The 25,457-nt window shown below is 36.8% G+C and overlaps 1 non-coding gene across 1 annotated transcript; it reads left to right on the top strand.

Annotated features, from left to right (window-relative positions):
* Window positions 1–23,559: 23,559 nt before the first annotated feature.
* LOC114420788 lies at window positions 23,560–23,666 on the top strand. The gene has a single exon (XR_003668421.1). It is a non-coding gene; the product is annotated as a small nucleolar RNA R71 (small nucleolar RNA).
* The last annotated feature ends 1,791 nt before the right edge of the window (window positions 23,667–25,457 follow it).

Genomic DNA, 25,457 nt, shown 5'->3' with positions numbered 1-25,457 from the left:
AGATTTCGGAAAATCAAATGATAAACGCGCAGAGACAAATTCTGCGCCCTTTGGCATTCAGATTTTGCAAAATCAAATGATAAACGTGCAGAGACAAATTATGCGCCCTTTGTCATTCGAGAACAGTAAGTTGAAAGGTGGCCGGGAACAAATTATGGTCATCCCGCACACCTTTCCACCATCCAGAAGAGATCGTGTCCAGTGGCACGCAGAGACAAATTATGGTCATTCTGCACCTTGCCGCCCAGGCTCGATCGTGTCCAACAAAACGCAGAGACAAATTATGGTCATTCTGCATCTTGTATCAACCAAGAGGAACGAATTCGACAGTATCAAGATGATGTGTCAGTACTGATCAATTTCAAATTTTTGCAGGTTCCGCTGGCAGGGAGGTTCACTGGCCAAATGGTGTTTCGCTCGAACGAAATTAGTGTCTTATCTTTACTTCCCTTTTATCTCCAATAAAAGACAAGTAAAGAGGGGCAACTGTCATACCCTAATTTCGTCCGAAGACCATCCGTTGTTGAGATGCGACCCTCGTTTGACCACTTTGAGGTATTTGGCACCCATCTTTAGGCAATTTGTGAAGTTTCGAGACATGCCGGAAGCCAAAAAAAAAGCGTCGTAGCACAATCCGTGAAGTTCCGTGACATGTCAGAAATTAAAAGGAAGTATTAGTGCGCAATCCATAAAGTTCTGTAACGTTCCAGAAGGCAAAAAAGGGATGATTACGTAATCCTTAAGGTTTCGTAACATTACGGAAAGAAAAAAAGCATCGTTACGAAATTCGTAAAGTTTCGTAATGTTACGGAAAAAGAATCACCAAAAAAGAGCAAGGGGTGTATTTAGTAAAAATGGGGGTTCAAATTGCAACTAGGCCCACTTAGGCCTTCCAGGATGTTCCTCCAGAAGGCGGTTGCTTCTAGAGGAAACAACCTAGCTCGCCTGGGCAAGCTGGGTGGCAAGTATCTCCTTCCTTTTCCTATAAATAGGGGAAGGAGGGAAGAACAAAAATGTTCAACCCTCCTGGTATCTAAGATTCACTTAAAATTAGTGAGAAAAATTGTTTCCGTGAAGAAAATCCAAGCCGAGGTGCTTCCGTAATGTTTCCGTGGGTGATTTCGCAAAGATTTTCAATCGTTCTTCGACGTTCTTCGTTCGTTCTTCGTCGTTCTTCGGTCTTCAACCAGTAAGTTCCCGAAATCGAACTTTTCAATTCATTCTATGTACCCTTAGTGGTCCTCATTTGTTTCACGTGCTTTTATTTTCATTTCATTTACTTTCCTTACCCCTTTTGACGTGCTTTAGTCATTTACTTAAGTCATTTTCTCGCCTAATCAAAAAATAAAATAAATTTCCACCGATCATTTGAATTGTAACCTCCATTAATTTCTGTTAAAATGAAATCTGACCGTTCGATCATGCCGTAACCAGGTTGGAAACCAAAAAGAGGTAAAATAATAATATAATAATAAAAAATATCTTTTAGTAAAATAAATCAAAAAAATCAATCGGATGTTTTTCTTTGGGATTTCTCTTTCTTAATCGAATCAACTAATAACCAAAGTGAAACTAAGGCTAAAATCAATTCATAAACCAAACTTTTGTCATAGCCTAGAAAGGCCATTTTCAAAGGTCCAACGCCTTGAATGCATTTTATTGGTTAAATGTAGATTTCTAAAAAAGCCTAAAAATCAATATGTAACTTTGTTACCTCTTTCAAAAATAAAGAGATCATTAATGGTCCAATGCCTTAATGTTTTCTCTCTTTTCAAAAGAATCGAAAGATTGTTTAATGGTCCAACTCCTTAAATGAGCTTTCATTCAATAAAAACATACTTTGCAAAAAAGGATAAAAAACAACTTAACCAAACACTTTGTTCACAAAAGAACTACGTAGGTCTGATTTTTTCATCACAATTGAGGAATACGTAGGAGCAAAGGGAAACGCCCTTGTCAACCACAAAAAGATAAAAACATAAAAAGGCATAAAAAAAGACATAAGAACGTAAAAGGGGAAAAAATATAAATTGAAGTCATATTTGCACATTTGATTAAAGGCTGTCGTCTCTTGTGACGGACGTATGGGGTGCTAATACCTTCCCCGTGCGTAAATACAACTCCCGAACCTTTCACTTAAAAATTTCGTAGATCACATCTTTTCCGGTTTTTTTGACGTTTTCCTCAAATAAACGTTGGTGGCGACTCCGCGCGTATTCCTTTCTTGGAACACGCACCCGCGAGTCACGCATCGCCCTCCCGTCGAAGGGTAGGTTGTGACAACTGGCCACTAAGGCCAGCTTGTAGTGAACTTGGAAGATCAACTTTGAATACACTTAGTGTTTTTCAAACAGCTCTTGAGCAGGGCCTTAAAGATATCAAATATAACTTCAATTAAAAAAATATTATATTAACTGTAAAAGATTTGTTACAAGCTCCAAGTGTAGAAGATTTGTTTCAAGCTCACTTGTATGTCTTGAACAACAGTAATGAAGTTTTGCCATACATACTTAAGCATGAAGCTTTAGTCAAACAGAATAATCCAAAAATGTCAAAGAATTGGGTGTTGAAAAAGCATAACAAGACTTTCTGTGATTGGTTTAAAGATACAATCTTTGCAGATGAGAATGCTTCAGAAACATTAAGAAAGCTAGCAGATGGGCCTAAAAGAAATGTTATAACTTGGCAAGGATACGACATAAACAAGTATTCATTTTACACAAAAGCACAAGATGACAAAAGTACAATACAGAACAGCGGGGTCACCCTAAGGGCTGAATCTCAACACTTCACAAGTGTGAATGACGCCAATCCCTGTGTAGCTTCCATCCCTTACTTTGGGTTCATTGATGAAATTTGGGAGCTTAACTATGTGAAATTTATTGTATGTGTTTTCAAATGTAAATGGGTTGACAACAACACCGGTGTATGAACCGATGATATAGGATTTACGTTGGTAGACCTAAAGAAACTTGATTACCACAATGACCCTTTCATCATGGCAGAACAAGCTAGACAAATATTTTACGTGCAAGACCCTTGTGATGAAAGGTGGTGCGTGGTTCTCCAGGGCAAAACAATTAGTGTTAATGTAGAAGATGATGATTCATACATGGACACCTATGTTAGTCCTTTGACCGTGCAAATCACTCCTAACGTTGTCGGAGAAGAAGAAGCTGACGACGTTCATGCTAATCGTAATGATCATGATGAAGGAGAATTGATTAGCATCGTCTAATGTAATTTTCTATTTATATATTTGATTTTGCTAGATTCATTTGCATAACTCATACACATAATTCAAATTCATTAATATTTAATGGACATTTAATATCAGTCCAAAAAATGGAGAAAATCAATACTACGTTTCTATTTAGAATAAAACATTGAAACTAAATAGACTGTACACAAACCAATCATATGTGATTGATTTGTGTGATTGGTTTACTAATTGCATTATTGAAAACATGCATATATTGGATGAAAGCTTTGAAAATGGAACTTATGGCAGTTCATCTTAAATTGTTGCGGGTACTCTTCCTTCTTCAGATACTCTTCCTTCTTCCTAGCAGCTAGTGCCTCAATCATCTTCTTGTTAGCTCCAGACATTGACCTTGCTATCCACACTGCTTTTGCAATCAGGTTACTCAACACAAATCTTATTGACATATTGTTCTTTGATTTTCCATAGATTAAATGTGTAAACATAGATTACATTCTTATCCAAACTTTGGTTTTTAGTTTTTGGTCGGAGCAAGCTAATTGAAATTGCTTAAAATAGACTCAAAGATGCAGTACCTTCAATAATTTAACACAAATTAAATGCATCTCTAAATAAGCTACAGGATGCAAAGAAGGAAAATGCAGATATGAGAATCAAAGATGCGTCTCTAATCTACTAAGTTCTTGCTAACCAGGTAGTCCTCTTATGGTTTTTATTTTTCAAAATAAGCAAAAGACAAAACCATGTAAGCATTGCACTTATATAAAACGATGGAAGCCATTTTAACAACCATTAAATGTTTATAAATTATAATAGTGAAAAACAAGATACATAAAATCCTACAGCAATGATGACAACTATTAACTTGCAAACAAAATAACAGTTCACTTGAATAAAATGAATTACCCGAGCAGCTCCTTTCTTGTGAATTTGGTAGGTAGGCCCATCTTTATATTCACCATACCAATAGTATGTTCTTGATCTTTTATCATATATAATGCCCCCTCCATGGGCTTGAATAGGATTTCCATCGGTGTCTAACCAAATTCTCCCAGGGTAGTAGTAATAACTTCCGTTCACAACAGTCTGCATTAAATCTATAGCTATTTTTTTACCAAGAAAAAACACATGTCTAAGTTGGGAATTTTCGTCCAAAAATTCATCAATCAGTGTGGTTGTCCATTTAGGTCTTCGTTTTGCTGCCCGAGGGGACCTCTTCCCCTTTGCTGGGGGGATTTGAACGTCTTCCTCTTCCACTTCTTGAAGTTCATGGAATTGGGGATGATTACTAATATGCAATAGAGACTCTCCACCATTTCTATCTCTGTGATGAATAAGGGTATACAAATGAAGCAAAAATAAGCTTCCTCTTATAGCCGATCAGGACGGTATGGACGATAGTGTCTGTGAGAAATACGGCATAAGCAAGGAAAAATGGGCCCAGTTTTGCCAGACTCGTAGAGACCCTTCTTGGGAGGTATGTTCCTTGCCATTTAAGTTGTTTTTCAAAAAACATTAACTTGTTATACTTCATTCTAGCAATTTGAAAGATTATTGTTTCATTTTTGCAGGATGTGCGCAAAAAGGCACAGGCCATCCAAAAACAGAACACTGCCCCTCATGTTTTGTCTCATGGGGGTTATGAATATTTGGAGCAGAAGCTCCTGGCTAAGAAAACCAAGAAGAAGTTGGAGGAAGCTGCACATTCAGGAAGCGTTGATGGCGTCATCGACCCTCCATCCCCGGTCAGACGTCACGTGAAGTGGAAGATGGCCCGCACGAAGAAAATAGGGGAGATGACAACTGAGGCTGCAAAGGAAATCGCTGAGAAGATCGTAAGTCATTTTCAACTAACCATTAGAATTATATTTCAATATTTTGTGAATGCCATGCACAAATGTGTGTTTTCTGTGCATGATTCCTTTGAGGAGCAGGCGACACAGGGATCCTTCGTTCCCCATGGGCGTCAGGATGTTCTCACCATTGTTATTGGGCGTCCAAAGCACCCTAGACGTGTCCGTGCTGCTGGAGCTGGTGTCACCATCAAGAAATACTTTGGATCGGCTCCACAGATGTCCCGCAGCTCTTCCTCCCTGCCTCTTGAAGAATTGTAGCAGCTGACCCAGCAAATCAGGGACCAGCTAGAGGAGTCCATCACAGAAAAAGTAACGCGGCAGCTCATGGTGTCGTTCAGCCAGATTCAGTCCCAGAAAAAATCTCAGGGACTTGCACTACCTCCCGAGCCTCTAGTTGGTCCCTCAGGTCCTCGAGTAAGCACAAAGGGGAGTTGTGTTGATCCCTCAGGAAATGATCCTGAGACGAGTGACTCAGATAGGTGCGGCTTGTACATCGAAGTACATCCTGCCCGCCTGGTTACCCTGGGGAGAGTTTATGAGGGATCCACTGTTGTTCATAACACTCCTTTGTTGCATGGCCAAGTAAAGGTGGGTGTGGAGGAGGTTACAGATGCTGATGCTCTAGCTCCTGTACCCACTGATGAGGTTTCCTTAGTGGGGCAAGCAATTCACCCCTTCTTTGCTTGGGCGACACATCTGGTCAAGTCTTTATCACAACAGGTACTTTACTCTTACTATATGTTTCTTCTTCTTGAATTAATTCATTCAGCGTGCCTCAAATTAGGCCATTTAACTTTGTTTCATGAACAGACAACTGTGTCTTCGGCAAAACCACCTCAAAAGCCTTATCCGGAGGTCGATGATCCACTTTATCTGACGACATTGACCATCCCAGAGCTTTTCTTGAGGCCTTATCAGGTTATATGGGATGCCACCGTGTTTGGGGTCTTTAATCCAGACTTCCCGCTCTACATAAAGCACGAAGACCTCTCTGAAATCGCACACGGTGGTCAATGTCTCAGCATATAAGTGTTACAGTTGTGGATTCTATAAGTCATTTTAGATTACTTTTAATTACCTAAGTTATTGCTTTCAATTCATTAATATTTAACTTTGACTTAACATAAACAGGCATCTGACTAAAACAAGTATGCGAGCGGGGAATTCTGATATCTATGGATTCCTCGAGCCACAATCCATTCAGAGGTCTGGGCAATCGCAGTTTGAGTCTGAAAGTTACATAAAGAGTTGGATGTAGAGATCAAAACACGATGTCTATCTTGGAGCCTACTTGAATGGGTAAGTCACACAAAATAACTGAATTAAATTAATGTTTACTAATATACTAACCCATATTCATCCCCACTGTAGCGGACACTGGTAGATGGTGGTCCTTGTGCCCAACGAACACCTAGTTATCTGGTTTTATTCATTCCATAACAGGCCAGACAACTACCATAAGGGGATAATTAATAGGTCAGTATTCTTTTCAATGCATTTGCATTCAAATACCTCAACAACACCACTTTTTAATTGTTACTCGCATGGAACAGTGCTTTAAAAGGTCTTGATGATGCTCCACAACCTAAATCAAAGGCTCCTGCTAGGTGGATTGTCGTCAAGGTACGTCATTTACATAAAACTTCCACTTATATATATTTCTTATGTGTCTGTACACTAATTGTTTAATTAATATCCAAATTTCATTATGTATTTAGTGTAATAGACAAAAAGGAAGTACTGAGTGCGGCTACTATGTCATGCACTGGATGTCCACCATCATTTTAGGAAGTTTTAGGAATAACTAGGAAGCGGTACTTTTATTTCAAACAAATTTGATTTTTCTATAATTTGTATCACATTATTAACTTATTATCATTTATTTCATCATGCAGTATTTTAACAATCCTAGACCATTGAAGCTAGAGAGATTAAAGGCATTGCGGATCCAGTGGGCACAGTATTTTCTCCGAGTTAGAGATCAGACCTAGGATTTAGGGACATTAAGTTTAGCTTAGTTTACTTTGGTTTTACATTTTTGACATTTCCTATGTAATTTGAACATTGAATTCATTTTTTGATTGTTGTTTATGATAAATCAATTATTCAATGTTTATTATGATTAAAAGTATTTCAAAGCAGAATAAAATGTTTATTTGTTGTGATTGGGTCTGAAATTGCATTTTACAGGTACAATTTTTTATTTATTGTAAAAACAGAAAGTTCATATAAAAAAACTTGAAAACAACATTGTTTATTAACAAAAACCGATGTTAATATAGTAAACAACATCGGTTATTTACAAAAACCGATGTCAACATGCACCTTAACATCGGTTATGTAAATAACCAATGTTAATATACAAAGGTTAACATCGGTTATTTATACATAACCGATGTTAACGTGTGTATATTAACATCGGATATTTATAAATAACCGATGTTAAAGTACAAAGGTTAACATCGGTTATTTATAAATAACCGATGTTATATACAAAGAACTACAACAAAATAAGTGTATGCATCATGAACGTTGATATCGGTTTCTAGTGAAACCGATGTTAATGTAATATATTAACATCGGTTTTGCTAGAAAACCGATGTTAAGATATTACATTGACATCGGTTTTACTACAAAACCGATATGAATATATAACATTAACATCAGTTTTACTAGAAAATCGATGTCAAGGTTCATCATGCATACACTTATTTTGTTGTAGTTCTTTGTGTATAACATCAGGTATTTAGAAAACCAATGTTATCATTTTTATGTTAACATCGGTTTTTAAAAACCGATGTTAACAATAATACATTCAACATCGGTACTTTCAACATCGGTTTTAAAACCGATGTAGAATGCTGTAAATAATCGATGTTGAAAGTGTATTTTCTAATAGTGCATGTTACTTATCTACCTTGAGATGAAAGCTAATTGATCATCTTTATCTGAGCCTTTTTCATCATTGGACTCATCATCAGAAGGTGTATCAATGTTGAAAACTTTGGATGATCTTCTAGACGCAGGTCTGGATGAAGATTCCTTGCATGTTGAAGATGTTTTGGCTTTTTGTGTTGTTAGAGCCAAGGATTTTCCCTTTTTGAATCCTTCATCTTGTTGAAGTTCGTACTCATGAACCATTAAGGTTCCAATCAGCTCTTCAGTGGACTTGGAGTCTAGGTTCTTCACAGTTCTCAAGGCTGTCACCTGTGGTATTCACTTTCTGGATAAAATTCTTAGAATTTTGTTAATGTTATCATAGTTATAAAAAGTTTTGTTAAGACAACGTAATTCATTTAAAATAGTTTGGAAGCATCCAAACATGGCTTGCATATATTCACCATTTTCCATAGAGAAGAGTTCATACTTACATGTCAACAAGCTAAGCTTGTTGCGTTTTACCTATGACGATCCTTCATATGTCAAAGCTAATGTGTCTGACATTTATTTTGCACTTTTGTAGTTGTGGACCTTTGAATATTCTTCCTCAGAAAGGGCACACAATACAACATTTTGAGCTTTAAAGTTCACTATAAACCTTTGTCTTTGAGCATCTGCCTAAAAGGTTATGGAAACTTCATTCAGTTGATCATCCAATGGTACGTAGTTGTCAAGTTCTACGATGTCCCAAAGGTCTATATGAATGGACTAGAAATGAGCTATCATATGTTCCTTCCAATAGTCATATTTGACGCCTTTGAATAATGGTGGCTTGTTTATGGAGTATCCTTCTTCCATATTTATTTGACTTTAGGATCTTTCCTCTATATTTGTAAGAATACTCATTAAAATAGGCCATGCTCTGATACCAATTGAAATACGAAAAATCACACTAGAAATGGGGTTTGTTGAGATAGGGGGAGCAACATGAGCAACATGAAGACTAAAGCTTGAAGCTTTCTGAAAAGCTTGAAGATGTTTTGTTTTTTACATGTCCAACTCCTTCGAGTGGTATTTGTATTGGTTGTTATATTGAATGTTGCATCTTAGTCCATATCATATCTTTTGTGCATAATGCATCATCATGAGTAAGTGAGAAGAAAATTTCTAAAGTTAGAAATTTTTTTAGAAGGCAAAACTCTCTATTTTAATCGATTACAACTTTATCGTAATCGATTATTGAGGTTTGGAAGGCAGTCGCCAGACTGGAAATGGGTGGAGTCCACTAGTTTGTAGAATCTGTTGATGGTTACAACAAGATGTAGACTTACAGAGGTATGCTCTTTGATCCAGCAAGGAATTTAAGGAATCACCTAGGTGTAGGTGGTTTAACTGCTAAAGACAGAATGCTCGTGCACCTCATAACCTACATTCTCACACTAAGGTCTAGTAATCATGCACAGGTGACTGACGATGATTTATAGATTATGTATTGTCTAAAATCAGGTATTCAAATGAATTGGGTACTTCTGATTGAAGACATCATGTTGAAGAGTTTTCGATTAGTGGATTATGAGTTTTCGTATGTTGTGCTAGCCTCTAGATTCATTGAATATTTCAATATTGATGTTTCTAATGAGATTGTAGACTTCACCAAAGCATCTAGTGAGATAACCGAAAGGCATCTTAAGAAGCTTGGGATGAGTTTTGTAGAACATGAACGAATCATGGTTGGAGAGCCACCAACAGCGGCAAAGATGGACCAGATGGAAGAAGCGGAAGGCTCAACAAGAGCCTGTGAACTAATGGAGTCCTTTTGAGCCTCTTATGATTTAGAAGATGGATTCTATGCTTCACCTTCATCAAGAGAACTTGACTGATGTTCACAGTACCTTAGAAAACATCACCATTAGGCTAGAGAACATAGAAACTAGGCTAACCCTTAGTAACCTTCTTAACCAGGATGAGGATGAGGCGTAGTTATGTTCCTGTGCTTGGTTTTACTATCTGTTGATCTATTTTTTCATGTCTTGTACTCTTTGTCTTTATCATATAATGATAGTTAAGTTTTTTGTTCTATGAATAATGGTTTGTAATGTCTCATGATTAATAAAAGGCTATGGTTTTATTTCCCTTCAGTTTGTTGCTTTGTTTTGTGTATAAGTTCAAACTTTTTGGCTTTGTTAATGCCTAAAAGGGGAGATGAATTGCGTATTTGCATATTGGGAGATGAACTGCACATTGATTACATTGCATAAGCAGTTGAGTGTTGCATTAGCATAAGTAAGATTATATAGTAAGATATATGATGATGATGATGATATGAATTGATCTTTTCTTAAGTGTTAAGAATTTTTAGGATTGACTAAGAAAAACAAGTTTCTAATCTTAAGACTCAAAGCCTCCAAATGCACCCAATGAGTAGATGTCATATTCGAGTTTGGCATCATCAAAGCCAAAAAGGGGGAGATTGTTAGATATAGAGGGAGCAACATTAGCAACATGAATACTAAAGCTTGAAGCTTAGAGAAAAGCTTGAAGATGTTTTGTCTTTTACATGCCCAACTCCTTTGAGTGGCATTTGTGTTGGTTGTATAGTGAATGTTGCATTTTAGTCCATATCATATCTTTTGTGCATCATGCATCATTATGAGTAAGTGAGAAGAAAATTTCTAAAGTTAGAAAAGTTTCTTCAGAAGGCAACACTCTTTGTTTTAATCGATTACAACCTTATCATAATTGATTTCACAAGTTTTCTTAAGCTTGCAGAGTTATGTCTTGTATTAGTTTAATCAATTAGAGCCTTATTGTAATTGATTACACAATTGTTTTTGAGAAAATGATTGATTTATTCAGGAGTCTTTGCTTTAATCGATTATGTTGTGATATAATCGATTAGTTCTCTTTCTATAAGTGTTTCAGAACTGAACAAGAACACTTTAATTGATTACTTTGAGTATCTAGTCGATTAAATTGTTCTTGAGCTATTTCCAGGTTTTGGGAAAAACATTTTAATCGATTAAAAACATAATGTAATCGATTACTTCATTGAATTAATCGATCACCTTGTAGATTTAATCGATTTTAGGCGGTTATAACTATTTTTTCTATAAATAACCAGCCTATGTTCTCTTTATAATACAATGAAATAAGCTTCTAAGTGAGCCTAGATCACGTGTCGTTATTAGTTAAAGAAAGAAGAAAAGAAAAGTTGATGCAATCCTACCCCGCAAGGGCATTGGATAGAAGACTCCAAGTAGATTGGGTCAGAGATCCAAGGGAAGGCCCTAGGGTTCTCAAGAGCCTTAGGGTAGATTTTGAGCCCATGGGCTAAGTATGAGCCCGCTTATCTTTGTAAATATTAGAATAGGTTTTTCCTTCGTTTGGGCCTTGTATTTTTGGCAATTCTAGTAGTATAGGGTTTTAGCCTTGTATTTCGAGGCATTTTGAGTAGTCTTTGTATTAGGGAATTTTTTGTATTTTCATGTATTTTTGTCATGGGGGTGAGCTTAGCTATTATAGGGGTGTGTAGCTAAGCTCTAGCTTCTTTTCTCAAGGAGGTGAGCTTAATTATTAGAGGGGTGTGTGTAGCTAAGCTCTAGCTTCTTAAGGAAGCTTTTCAAGGAGGTGAGCTTAGTTTTTAGATGGGTGTGTGTAGCAAAGCTGTAGCTTCTCAAGGAAGTTTTCTCAAAGAAGCTTCTCAAGGAAGTTTTCTAAGAAAGCTTCTCAAGGAAGCTACCTAGTCTATAAATAGAAGCATGTGTAACACTTGTTGTAACTTTGATGAATGAGAATCTTGTGAGACACAACTCAAAGTTCAACTTCTCTCCCTTTTTCTTCCTTCAATTTCGTGCTCCCCCCTCTCTCTTTCTCTCCCTCTTTCTTTTCCTCCATTGAAGCATCCTCTCCAAGCTTCTTATCCAAGGCTCATCTTGGTGGTGAAGCTCCTTCTTCCATGGCTTATTCCCTAGTGGATAGCGCCTCCTCTCACCTCTTCTCATTTGTCTTCCGCTGCATCTCCATGGTGGAAAATCACCATTAAAGGATCTCATTGAAGCTCAAATATCCAACCTCCATAGAAGCCCCACAAGCAAGCTTCCATCAAGTGGTAATCAGAGCACAAGAGCTTCAAGTAGGTGCTCCTTAAACCTCCATTAAATTTTTGCTTTACCTTCTCTTCCATTGTTGTTTCTTCATTTTTCTCCATGTATCTCCTCACATGTCTTGTGCTAAATGTTGTTAACATGATTCTTTAGAGTTTCCACCGATTAAACTTGCTATAGAAGCTAGATTTGATTTTCTATGGTTCAAATTTCTTGTTCTTGTTCTTGAACCATGAATTATGTTGAGTTTAGGTTCCTTTGAGTTTTGTCTTGTTATTTTTTGTGGTTGAAACCTAAACCATAAAATTCTTACAAAAATATTAAAGTAGAAGAAAACCTCAAAAATCTAGAGTGACTTGTTCACCTATTGTAGTTTTGTCATAGAAGTCATGTCTAGTCATGAAACTTGTCACATAAGATTTCTTATGTTGTGCTGAATTTTATTTTCTTGTTTCTTTGTCTAACTCATTTGTTCATGAGTGTATGAAATTCTTTTAGCCTATTATTTGATTTGAGTCAAATCTTGCATGTTAATTAGTCCTTAACATGTTCATGCAAAATTCTTAGAGAGTCTTTGATTGTGAACCTTTTCTTGAACTTTTAGGTTTTCTTATGATTGTGCCTATTGTGAATTTGAGTTTTGGTGATTGAATTGCTGGCTGAAATTTTGATCCTAAGTGAATATTGAACTCCTAAAACTGTGGTAAACAAGATTAGTGAGTTCAACATACATAGTAAGGTTGAAAGTAAGCCCAAGGCAATCAATATACCATGCTTAAAAAAAACAATCGCTGGTTCTGGCAGCTTGGACATACAAACTTGTAAAAATTACTGAGAATTTGTTACTTCGAATTTTGAGCTTAAATTTTTACTGAATTTTCTAGAAATCTGGAAAAAAGTTATACAAAAAGAACCAGGTGATTTGGATAAAAGGAAAAAATACTAAAAATCACACACGTTGGCAGAAAAATCAGTATCCAGGAAAAAAAAGTGAAAGGGAAGTGTGCTTGTTGTTTTGGCTCAAAATTTATTCTATAATTGGTGCCTATTTTATGCCAATCTTAGTTCCTAAATTTCAATTGAAAATTACTGTGAAAACAAGTGCCAAAGCTAGAGTTTTGTTGAGTCTTTTTTTATAGTTTTTTTTTACTCTACTCTAGAGCCATTCTAAGTTTCTCTTTGAATCCTAGCTTGCTTCTATGTCCTTTTCATTAATTTAATTGTTGAATAATCCTTGAAAAATTGTCTTGTTAAAACACCATTGGTTTAGCTTTCATTTCATTTTTTTGGTCTTTGGTTATTGCTTGTCTCTTTGTTTCCTTGTTTGTGAGTTGCCATATAGGGAATTGGAAAGGAGGATTGGTGCCAACCCTTGAAGAATTTGAGTCAAGAAGCAAGGGGCCAACCACCTTAAGAGCTATTGGACTAAGAAGCATTCCAAATTGAGTGAATCACCAAAGAGAGAACAACCACCAAAATTGAGGACCATTTTGTAATTTGCAATTTACTTAGCTTCATTGCTTTAAAGTTTTGTAACAAAAAGGCCTTTCATGGGAAGTGTGTTGGGAGCCTCCAATAGGTTATTAAACTTCCATTTGTGTGTAATAATTTTAGGCAATTTTTCCTTAGGATAGTGAGTGTTTTGTTGGTAACCGTGAATGTGGTCATCCAAACACTCTTAGGATTCACCTAGTTTACATTTCTTGCTTACTTTCATAGCTTATTTCCTTTACCTTCCATTGTCAAACCGCCTAGATAGCTTGTCTTTTACTAATTAGTTTTTTACCTTATCTTTCACACCTCTTTTAGTGTTTATTTTGGCTAGTTACAACCATAGTTTCTTTTACCTTTTGTTTTCAAACCTCTAACAAGAAAGAACCACAACTTAGGAACCAACATGAGTCATCATTCATCTAGTGTTCATGGTGAGGGTACTAGTCATAAAGACCATTTATCTAGAATCTTAGATGAGTTGAGTTCCCTGAAGTTATGGAAAGAAAAACAAGAGAGAAAAGAAAAAGGTAAAAAAAGAGTGGAAGAAATAAGTCAAGATGAAAGAGAGAAAATAACAGAGGAAGAAAAATAATGAAAGAAATGAAAAGAGAAAAACATGTCTCCTATAGTAGTCATAACTCTTGCAAGAGCCTAAGTAAAGAAATTTGTGACTATTACGAAGGAAGGCATAGGTCACATCTTAGACCTCACTCCCATAGAAGGGAAAAGGAAAGAAAGCCTCAAGAGGCTAACATTAACCTCCCATACTTCCATGGGAAGGACAATGTAGAAGCTAACTTAGATTGGGAAATAAGGGTAGAGCAACAACTTAAAAAGAAACCTACTTCAAAATCTTATGGCTCTCACTCTTATCCAAAGAAAGACCAAGGTCAAGGCATCTTAGGGGTGACACCTTCTAAGCCCAAAGATGATAAGGGGGAGACAATAGAAAAGCAAGCCCCTAAGGCTAGTATGCAAGAGAAAACTAGCTCTATAAAGTGCTTTAAATGTCTTGGAAGAGGACACATTACTTCTCAATGCCCCACCACAAAAACCATGATTATGAGGGGCCAAGACATTTATAGTAGCCAAGATGAGGCTACTACTTCACCTTCCTCTAGTGAAAGTGAAGAAGCAAAATGGGAAGAATCTAGTGAAGAAATCTACCCCCAAGAAGAAGGACAACCATTAGTGATTAAAAAAAAGTGTAAGGAGGGAAGTGTCTCCTCCAAGAGTTTAGCTAAGAAGGAAACTCATTTTACAATAAAGACAAACATTAAAGAAACTTTCCCTCTTAGACAACCTCCACATTTTCTCTTTTGTAAAAAGACACTTGCTAGCATTGCCACACCTTTTGGGCTTGAGTTTATTCCTCAGGTAAAGAAGTTGTTGGATGAGGGTTTGGTTCGCAAGAGCTTAAATCCTTGTGCTTTGTTGGTGCCCAAAATAGGTATTATTAGGCACCAAGTCCCTAAAATAGGTGGCATGATGAATGTTTTGAGTGGTTCAACCCTCTTTTGTAAAATCACTCATACACATAACATCTTCATGGTGTGTGTACATAGGGACTCATTAGGTAGGTTTGTTCTTATTTTTTTTTAATACAAACTTAGGTACTCATATGGGAAACCTTAGGTTTGTCATACTTTTTGGTAGGAATAATCAACATGAAAATATAGAAAAAGGTATGTTTTATTGCATTGCTTTTCTTAATTTTTCATATAGTGATCAAGGGGTTCCCATGAACCCTAAGAGAATAAAGGTCATTCTTGAGTGGCCCACTCCACCAAGTATAAGAAAAATTTGGGGCTTCCATGACTTAACAAACTTTTACAAAAGGTTTGTCCCATATTTTTCTATACTTGTAGCACCACTCATTGAGTTGGTGAGGAACCATGTTTCTTTATGGGAAGATGCCCAGGAAATGGGTTTTCAGACCTTACCTTACTTCAACATACCAAACACCACTAATACATATGTTTTAGTTCTTTTTACAGGTGTTGAGGGAAGGAGCCCAAAGTATGAAGAACCTCAATATTTTAGGTCAAATCCTTTCCAAGGTGGAGGGAATGATGCAATCCTACCCTGCAAGGGCATTGGATAGAAGACTCCAAGTAGATTGGGTCAAAGATCCAAGGGAAGGCCCTAGGGTTCTCATGAGCCTTAGGGTTGATTTCGAGCCCATGGGTTAAGTATGAGCCCGCTTATCTTTGTAAATATTAGAATAGGTTTTTCCTTCGTTTGGGCCTTGTATTTTTTGCCATTCTAGTAGTAATAGGGTTTTAGCCTTGTATTTCGAGGCATTTTGAGTAGTCTTTGTATTAGGGAATTTTTTGTATTTTCATGTATTTTTGTCATGGGGGTGAGCTTAGCTATTATAGGGGTGTGTAGCTAAGCTCTAGCTTCTCTTCTCAAGGAGGTGAGCTTAGTTATTAGAGGGGTGTGTGTAGCTAAGCTCTAGCTTCTCAAGGAGGTGAGCTTAGTTTTTAGATGGGTGTGTGTAGCAAAGCTGTAGCTTCTAAAGGAAGTTTTCTCAAAGAAGCTTCTCAAGGAAGTTTTCTAAGAAAGCTTCTCAAGGAAGCTACCTAGTCTATAAATAGAAGCATGTGTAACACTTGTTGTAACTTTGATGAATGAGAGTCTTGTGAGACACAACTCAAAGTTCAACTTCTCTCCCTTTTTCTTCCTTCAATTTCGTGCTCCCCCCTCTTTCTTTCTCTCCCTCTTTCTTTTCCTCCATTGAAGCATCCTCTCCAAGCTTCTTATCCAAGGCTCATCTTGGTGGTGAAGCCCCTTCTTCCATGGCTTATTCCGTAGTGGATGGCGCCTCCTCTCACTGTTGGATCGAGTGGCCTCAGAATAATTAAGAAGGGGGGGTTGAATTAATTATTCCTAAAACTTTACCAATTAAAAATTACTCTTTTAAGGCTTTTACTTTTGTTGTTAAGAGAATATGGAGTAGAAGAGAAACTTAACAGAAAGTAAAAGCGAAAATTAAATCCACAACGGAAAGTAAAAGAGTAAGGAAGAAGGAAACAAACACACAAGAGTTTTTATACTGGTTCGGCAACAACCTGTGCCTACCTCCAGTCCCCAAGCGACATGCGGTCCTTCAAATTTCTTTCAACCTTGTAAAAATCCTTTTACAAGCAAAGATCCACAAGGGATGTACCCTCCTTTGTTCTCTTTGAAACCCTAGTGGATGTACCCTCCATTAGAACTGATTCACAAGAGATGTACCATTCCTTGTTCTCAGTCAAACCCAAGTAGATGTACCCTCTACTTGTACCACAAAGGATGTACCCTCCAATGTGTTAAGACAAAGATCTCAGGCTGTTAAACCTTTGATACTTTGTGAATGGGGATACAAAAGAATTCTCAGGCGGTTAAACCTTTGAACGCTTTTGTATTAGGGAATGGGAAGAATCAAAAGAATTCTCAGACTATGTCGTTTTGAATTCTTTGACAAGGGAGAAGGGAGACACAAAAGAATTCAGGCGGTTAGTCCCTTGTTCTTTTGGAAAAGAGAGAAGAGAGACACAAAAAGAATTCAGGCGGTTAGTCCTTGGCGAATTCTTTTTGGCAAAGGGAGAAGAGAATGAAAAGATGAATAGCACAAGTTTTCAAGGTTTAGAAAACCATAAAACTTCATAAAGCTTTTGGTACAAAAGAAGAAGAAGAAGTTCAAAGAGATTCAAGGCTTGTAAAGGATTGTATGAAATATGTGTTCAAGATTGTTGTTAGAAAGATTGATTCAAAATGCAAAACAAAGCCTTGCTTTTATAGACTCTTCATGTCTGGTCAAGAAGGCCATTCAGAAGAGTTATAACTTTTTAGAAAAACTTAAAACCCATTTGAAAAAGTCAAAACCTTTTTGAAGAGTTACATCTTTTGATTTTTTAGAAACAGTCACTGGTAATCGATTACCAAATAAGTGTAATCGATTACACAAAGCTTTTGAGTGAAACAATGTGACTCTTCATTTTTAAATTTGAATTTCAACGTTCAAGGACACTGGTAATCGATTACCAAAACATTGTAATCGATTACAGCCTTTTGAAAATATTTGGAACATTGTAAATTCAGTTTGAAAACTTTTTCAAACTCATTTTGCTACTGGTAATCGATTACAACAATATGGTAATTGATTACCAGAGAGTAAAAACTCTTTGGTAAAGGTTTTGTCAAAAACTCATGTGCTATTCAAAGTTTTGAAAACACTTTTTAATACTTATCTTGATTGAGTCTTTTCTTCATTCTTGAATCTTGAGTCTTGAATCTTGAGATCTTGAATCTTGATTCTTGATTGTAGACTTTCTTCTTGAGTCTTGAATTCTTCTTCATTCTTGAACTCTTGACTTGTTCTTGATTCACTTGAGTTGTTCTTTGATCTTTTGAGCTTTTTGTTCATCAACTTTGTCATCATCTTTTGTTGTCATCATTGTTATCATCAAAACACCTTTGAATCATTGTTGATTCATCACGAAGCTTTGCTTCCACACTCACCTCTTCTCATTTGTCTTCCACTGCATCTCCATGGTGGAAAATAACCATTAAAGGACCTCATTGAAGCTCAAAGATCCAACCTCCATAGAAGCCCCACAAGCAAGCTTCCATCAAAAGTTCTTAGAAATAGTGACTCAACTTTAAATCTCTTAATTATGAAGATCTTGGTGGTAAGTGAGTGGTGTCAGTTTCTTGAGTTCAAGAAGAACACCTCTTCAGTTAAGCAAGGTTTTGCGGAAAGGATCGATCAGGTTGTGCATATTTGTACTCTTGGTTTTAGTGTATGGTTTTACTCATCTTTTTGATTGTTCATGAATCACTGAAGGCATGCTAGAATAGGTGTTTCTAGTTTGGACTAAGGGTATGTTTCTCTTAGGCTCTTATTCACAAAGGACCCTAGTGTTGGGTGTTGTCGCAACCTACCCTTCGGTGGGAGGGCGAGGCGAGGCTCGAGGGTTTGTCTTCCAAAAAGGAAAACGTGCAGAAGTCGCCACAAATGTTTATTCGAGAAAACCCAAAAAAGTGGGTCTGTGAATTTTAAGAATATGGGTTCGGGAGTTGTTTACATGTGGGGAAGGTATTTGCACCCCATGCGTCTGTCACAAGGGACGGCGCAAAATCATGACTTCAATATTTATTTATTTTCCCTTTTTATGTCATTGTTTTTTACTTTTTGGGGTCGAAAAGAGTGTTGCCCTTGCTCATACATATCCTCAAGTGAGATAAAGAACTCAGACTTACATAGTTCTTTTATAAAGCAAGAAAGTTATGCGTAGAGTTGATTTTAAACTTTGGAAAGGTTCATTTTAACCAATAAAAATAAAAGAGACCGTTAAGGCATTGGATCTTGAACGGACTCATGCGACTTTTGTGGATAGAAAGCTCGATTACATGTTGATTTTATCTTGGATTCATTTATTTACTTTCAATCTCATTAAAAGATGATTGGTGAGGTAAATGATCGGTTGAAACTTTATTTTACAAGGATAAAGTGACATTATGGCACAAATGATCGGTGGAAATTTGCTTTTACATGAAGAAATTTGCTTTCGGAAGCGCGTCGACCTCGTTTTTCCTTCGTCTTTCTCCCTTTTCTCCTTAATTTCACTAAATCCTTTCAATGTTGAAAGTCTGAACCCCTTCCTTCAGCCCTCTCATGCCTATTTATAGGAAAGGAGGGGACTTGGTTGATCAACAGCTCACCCAGGCGAGCTGGTTACTTCACTCCTAAGTTTTGTGGGCGAGCTAGGGGTCAGAAAAGGCTTCCAAATGACCCTTTCACCCTCCCTTTTGGGTATTTTCCACATTCTCTTCTGAAACGTTGAAAAACCTTTCGAATTGCATGGCAGCTGGTGTCAAGTAGGTCAATTCGGCTAGTAGGAATCAAAACGTTAGCAAATGATCATCCCCGGACGAAATTAGGGTCTGACAGTTGCCCCTCCTTATTTATCTTTTATTGAAAATGAAAAGACAAGTAAAGATATGGACACTAATTTCATCCTGTAGAAGCAAGCTTCATGATGATGAACCAAGCAATTTTGATGATGCCAAAAGCCCAAGTGATTGATTCAAGATTGATTCAAGACTTCAAGATCAAGCATCAAGAATCCAATCCAAGATTCAAGATTCTAGAGAAGAAATCAAGAAGCCACAAGTCAAGACTTCATATAGGATAAGTATTAAAAGATTTTTTCAAAAACCAAATAGCATAGTTTTGTTTTACAAAAGAATTTTCTCAAATTTTCTAAGTTACCAGAGTGATTACTCTCTGGTAATTGATTACTAGTAATCGATTGCCAGTGACCAGATTGCTTTTCAAAATATTTTTCAAATAGTTTGCAATGTTCCAAAATGATTTTCAAATATTGTAATCGATTACACTATATTAGTAATCGATTACAAGTGAATCTGAACGTTGGAATTCAAATCCAATTGTGAAGAGTCACAACTTTTCATAAAATACATTGAGTAATCGATTACACCACTATGGTAATCGATTACCAGTGAATAGCTTTGAAGAAAAAGTTAAGAGTTATAACTCTTAACATGGCTTTCTCAAAAGGTATCAAGGTTCTATAAATATAAGACCGGGCACGCATTTTATAATGATCTAACACACATCTTTTCAAGATCTTTCAATCCTTTTTTAATCATTGCCTATTACTTTTTCTTTTCCAAAAAGCTTTCTAAACTTTGTTTTTTCTGCAAGTGGAAATTCTGCAGAAAACAAAAGTGTGCTATCTTTTCTTCTTCCTTCCTTTGTACAAAAGATTTCAAAGGACTAACCGCCTGAGATATCTTTTCTTCCTCTTCCCTCTATACAAAAGATTTCAAAGGACTAACCGCTTGAGATATCTTTTGTTTCGCCCTACAGAGAATTCAAAGGACTAACTGCCTAAGAATTCTATGTCTTAGCACATTGGAGCATACATCCTTTGTGGTACAAGTAGAGCGTACATCTACTTAGGTTGTAATACTGAGAACAAGAGAGGGTACATCTCTTATGGATCAGTTCAAGTGGAGCGTACATCAACTTGGTTGTTCAAAGAGAAAAAAGGAGGGTACATCCTTTGTGGATCTTTGCTTGTAAAGGATTTTACAAGGTTAAAGAAAATCTCAAGAACCGGTGGTTGCTTGGGGACTGGATGTAGGCATGGGTTGTTGCCGAACCAGTATAAAAACTTGTGTTTGTTTCCTTCTTCCCTACACTCTTTAATTTCCGCTGTGCACTTTTTATTTATGCTTTACTTTTGACTAAGTTATTGTTTCGGTTCTTTAATTTCTCATAACTTAGTAGTAAAACCTAATTGAATCTAGTAACATTAAGAAGGATAAGTTTTTTAATTAGTCAAGACACATTCATAATTAATTCAACTCCCCCTTCTTAATTCAACACATCCTAGCGATCTTGCCATCCAACCAGCTACTAGCAAAAACCCAAGCAATGAAACCTGTAAAAAGAAAGAATGTAAGAGGCGTCGGGTACAAACAAAAGACCTTGAAGTCTTGTAATGTAAATGAGACATTGAAGTCTCGATGAAAGACTTTGATAGCCTTTGAAAAGTGAAGAAGACTTTGATAGTCCTGACAAATAGACATTGAAGTCTATGAAAAGTAAAGAAGACTGTAATAGTCTTTGAAAAGTAAAGGAGCAGATGACCTTGATTGTCTCTGCAAGACAAAAGACTCTGATAGTCTTTGAAAAGTAAAGGCGGATGACATTGATAGTCTCCGCAAGACAAAAGACTCTGATAGTCTTTGAAAAGTAAAGGAGCAGATGACCTTGATTGTCTCTGCAAGACAACTGACTATGATAGTCTTGGAAATGTAAAGAAGAATGTGATAGTCTCAGAAAAGTAAAGAAGACTGTGATAGTCTTGGTGAAAGACTCTGATAGTCTCGAAAAAGTATAGAAGACTATGATAGTGTTGACAAAAGACTCTGATATTATTGGGAAAGTAAAGAAGACTGTGATAGTCTTGATAAAAGACATTGAAGTCTTTGAAATGTAAAAAGACTGTAATAGTCTTGAAAGTCTTTAACACGTGAACACACTTAGCAAAGAAACGAACCCCCAAACCGATTAGAACAACATATATTTTTGAAGAAAAACAAATGCAACTACTGGGGAATGAAAACATGCAGATAGAATTTCTCATAACCAAAAATGAGATTTAAGATTAGCATTTCATTTCTAAAAGAGCATTAGGAGAAACATTGGGTCCAACTGAATGGAGGAAAACTGCTCAAGGTGTATAAAGTCTCACATAGGCAAGTGTTTCATCCTAACTCCAAACCACAGATATGGCATAGATGGACTTTGCAAGTCATTTCCCATCAAATCAAAGATGATATCCACAATCATCATGGATCAATAGGACTTTGTAAGTTTGGATTTTGGTAGGAAATTTGGCTTTGGTTGTTTGGGCCTTTCCCCTTTCTGTTTCCTTTTCTCTTTGGTTTGGTGCGAAACAAGAGCAGACACAAAACCAAAACCCCAACAATACATCCCTGGTAATGTGGTTATTCACTCCTGCTTCTATCAATTTCTAAGGCAATAGTACATTTCCCAATGCTAAAGTCACCTAATTGTACACACAAATGGGTGATCAGACCAAGAACATGCAGAAATTAAGCATTGAAAGAAGCATTGAACATATAAAACACAATTAATTAGATATTGAAGGTAATTACATCAACTGTTCCTTAGAAATCCCCAACTAGGGTGTTTAATCAGCCATACAAGGAATCCTAATGCAAATGTGATAGAAAGTACAGAGCAATTGTTGCCTACACAAGAAGGGGGATCCCTCCTCCTCTTCTTGGCACCTCACAATAAACTCTCTCTAATCTCTCAAAGTAATGAACCCTAGCTTCCTTGCCTAGTTGCTGCTTCTCTACTGCCTCCAGAGCACTATATTGAATTCTATGCAAAAGTATGCAGCTCTGGTCTCCAAAATTCCTCCCCCTAATTCTGACAATTCAGGCTTAAATAGGCTTTGAAATCGCGACATCGCGCAAGTTAGTGGATTTGAGCTTAGCGCTAGTCATGCGTTGAGCCTTGCTAAAGACAACCCTCGCGCTTAGCAAGCGGATCTCGCGCTTAGGGTGCGGCCTTGATATTTATGTTCTGTCAGATTCTTCTATCAAGCTAAGCACACTAAAGCTGCGTTTAGCGTTGGATGCACGCTGAGCCTAAATGGTGAGCTGAGCGCAATTGCCACTTTTAGCACTTCAAGACTTAGCCTCTTTTAACTTGAAATTGAACAGATTTCATCATTAAACCAAATGGAAAATCTTCTAGAGACAACTATAACAATAAAACAAGATTTAATTACAAATCCCTACAAAATAACTATAAATTGGGGAAACTATACAAGTTTTGGAAAATGTTTTATATACAAAAGTTAGTCGCATAAAACGACTAACAAACTCCCCCAAATTTACAGTTTTGCTTGTCCTTAAGCAAAGAAAGAACAATTCACTTGTCCTCAAGTGACAAAATACAGTGGTTAATCCAAATGGTGTTTGCTTCACAGAGAAATTCAATCATATGAAATGAATATCATGGAATGCTTCAATCAATTGCTTTTCACAAACATGCAGCTTTTCAAAGATAGAAACATATGCATTAGAGTCACAACTGAAAAAAGCTAGTGAGAATGGCAGATATCAAGGAAGGAATCATCAACCAAAGCCTCACAGTCATTGTTTCACTCAAGCTCAAGTGTTTAGGCTCATTCCATTATAAACAACTAACACAAGTCCCAACTTTTGCATATCATCTCATACCATACAGAAATTATGCACTCCTCTAATGACTATAGCATCATTTCTGGCGCTAAACTACTGGGAGTTGGAAGCCATCTTCTCAATTAAATTTCTGGCTTCAGCAGGAGTCATGTCTCCAAGGGCTCCACCACTGGCAGCATCTATCATACTTCTCTCCATATTACTGAGTCCTTCATTAAAATATTGGAGAAGAAGTTGCTCCAAAATCTGATGGTGAGGGCAACTGGCACATAGTTTTTTAAATCTCTCCCAGTATTCATACAGGCTCTCCCCACTGAGTTGTCTAATACTTGAGATATCCTTCCTGATGGCTGTGGTCCTGGAAGCAGGGAAAATTTTTTCTAAGAATACTCTTTTCAGGTCATCCCAGCTCGTGATGGACCTTGGAGCAAGGTAATACAGCCAGTCCTTTGCTACTCCCTCTAAAGAATGAGGGAAAGCCTTCAGAAATATGTGGTCCTCTTGGACATCTGGGGGTTTCATGGTGGAGTAGACAATATGAAATTCCTTCAAATGTTTGTGCAGGTCTTCACCTGCTAGACCATGAAACTTTGGAAGCAAATGAATCAGTCCAGTTTTAAGAACATATGGGACATTCTTATCAGGGTATTGGATGCATAAGCTTTCGTAGGTGAAATCAGGTGCAGCCATTTCCCTTAGAGTCCTCTCACGGGGTGGAGGTTGTGCCATGTTCTCAGAATGTTCAAAATCAGAATGTTCAGAATCAGAATGCTCAAAATTATAATGCTCCAAATCAGGATGTTCAAAATCACCAATAACAGAATGCACAGATTCACCAGTAATGGAATGCTCAGAATGATCAAAAGGTATAAAATGATGCCTAACTAATCTATGAAATGTCCTATCTATCTCAGGATCAAAGGGTTGTAAGTCAGATGGATTGCCTCTAGTCATACACTACATTCAGCATGCACAACTAGTTGCCTTGTCATGTAAATGAAGGTGCAGGTTTGAACTACAGCTACCCTCAAATGATATCCAAATGACTTGAAATTTTGTGAGCAACCTTATAAAATGATGAGAAGATAGCACAAAAAATTTCAGGCAAAAATTCAAAGTCTAACTATGGAAGCTAAAAATGGTAGGTTGAGAAAAATAAGTGAATAAAACTTGAAAAATAAAAAACTTTTGACAGAATTACTTTTTTTTTACAATGGAGACCACATGTTCATAATATACTTGCACAGTAACAGTAACGAGTGGGGGGGGTTTGTTTGTTTTGTGATTAAAGAGCAAAACAAGTAAACTGGAATATGAAACTACTAATATTAAAAACGGGTTGTTTCCTCTGATTCAGAAGTCATTCTCTTATCCTGGGTTATGGAGAATTCGTCCCTAACAGTCAACCACTTAATCCAACCCTATTTCAATTTACTAAGCGAAAATCAACTTAGGGTTGTCAATACGTGATTAGGCACCACATACACCAGTTATCCCTTCGTCCATTAAGCATGAACGCAAGTTAGGCTCAGAGGCAATTAATCAAACACGAAGCGTGCACTGATTAATGTTCACGAATTTGGGATAACTGGTGAAGGGAAAACTGCCAGGAAACCACATTACAAACGAAACCTCAAACAGAGTTGGGCTTCATCCTCAAAAGGAAACAACACCAGAAAAACTAGCCTTCCATAGATTCAAACAGAAAACACAAATGAAACATGAAGCAGAAACGTAAATGAATAGAAACGTAAATGAACAGAAATGTAAATGAAACAGAAACGTAAATGAAAGTAAAAGAAGAAGCAAGAACAAAATTGTAATTAGAAGCAGAAAACGGAAAATTGAATTAAGAACGAAAACAGTAGCCTTAGAACAGAAAAACGTAAAAACCTAAAACAAAAGCTCTGAATAATAAAATAGCATAACAGAATAGCCTTGCACGAATCCCAAGGATGCTATTTAAAAAGAGTCACTCAAAGTCACTGGGCCCTATTACAATACTCTGGCCCAAAATGAAATAAACACTGAACAACATAAAATAAAATTGCGAAATTTCCTAATTAGAAATTAACTAAGGTAAGCGCTGCTTTATTTGCCCTCTTCAAGAGCCCAAATAATGAGCCCAAATAATAAAACTGC

This window comes from Glycine soja, chromosome 7, assembly GCF_004193775.1.
Source record: "Glycine soja cultivar W05 chromosome 7, ASM419377v2, whole genome shotgun sequence".
NCBI lineage: Eukaryota > Viridiplantae > Streptophyta > Magnoliopsida > Fabales > Fabaceae > Glycine > Glycine soja.
Note: the sequence above shows the minus strand (reverse complement) of the source record. Positions and strands in the feature narration are given on the sequence as shown.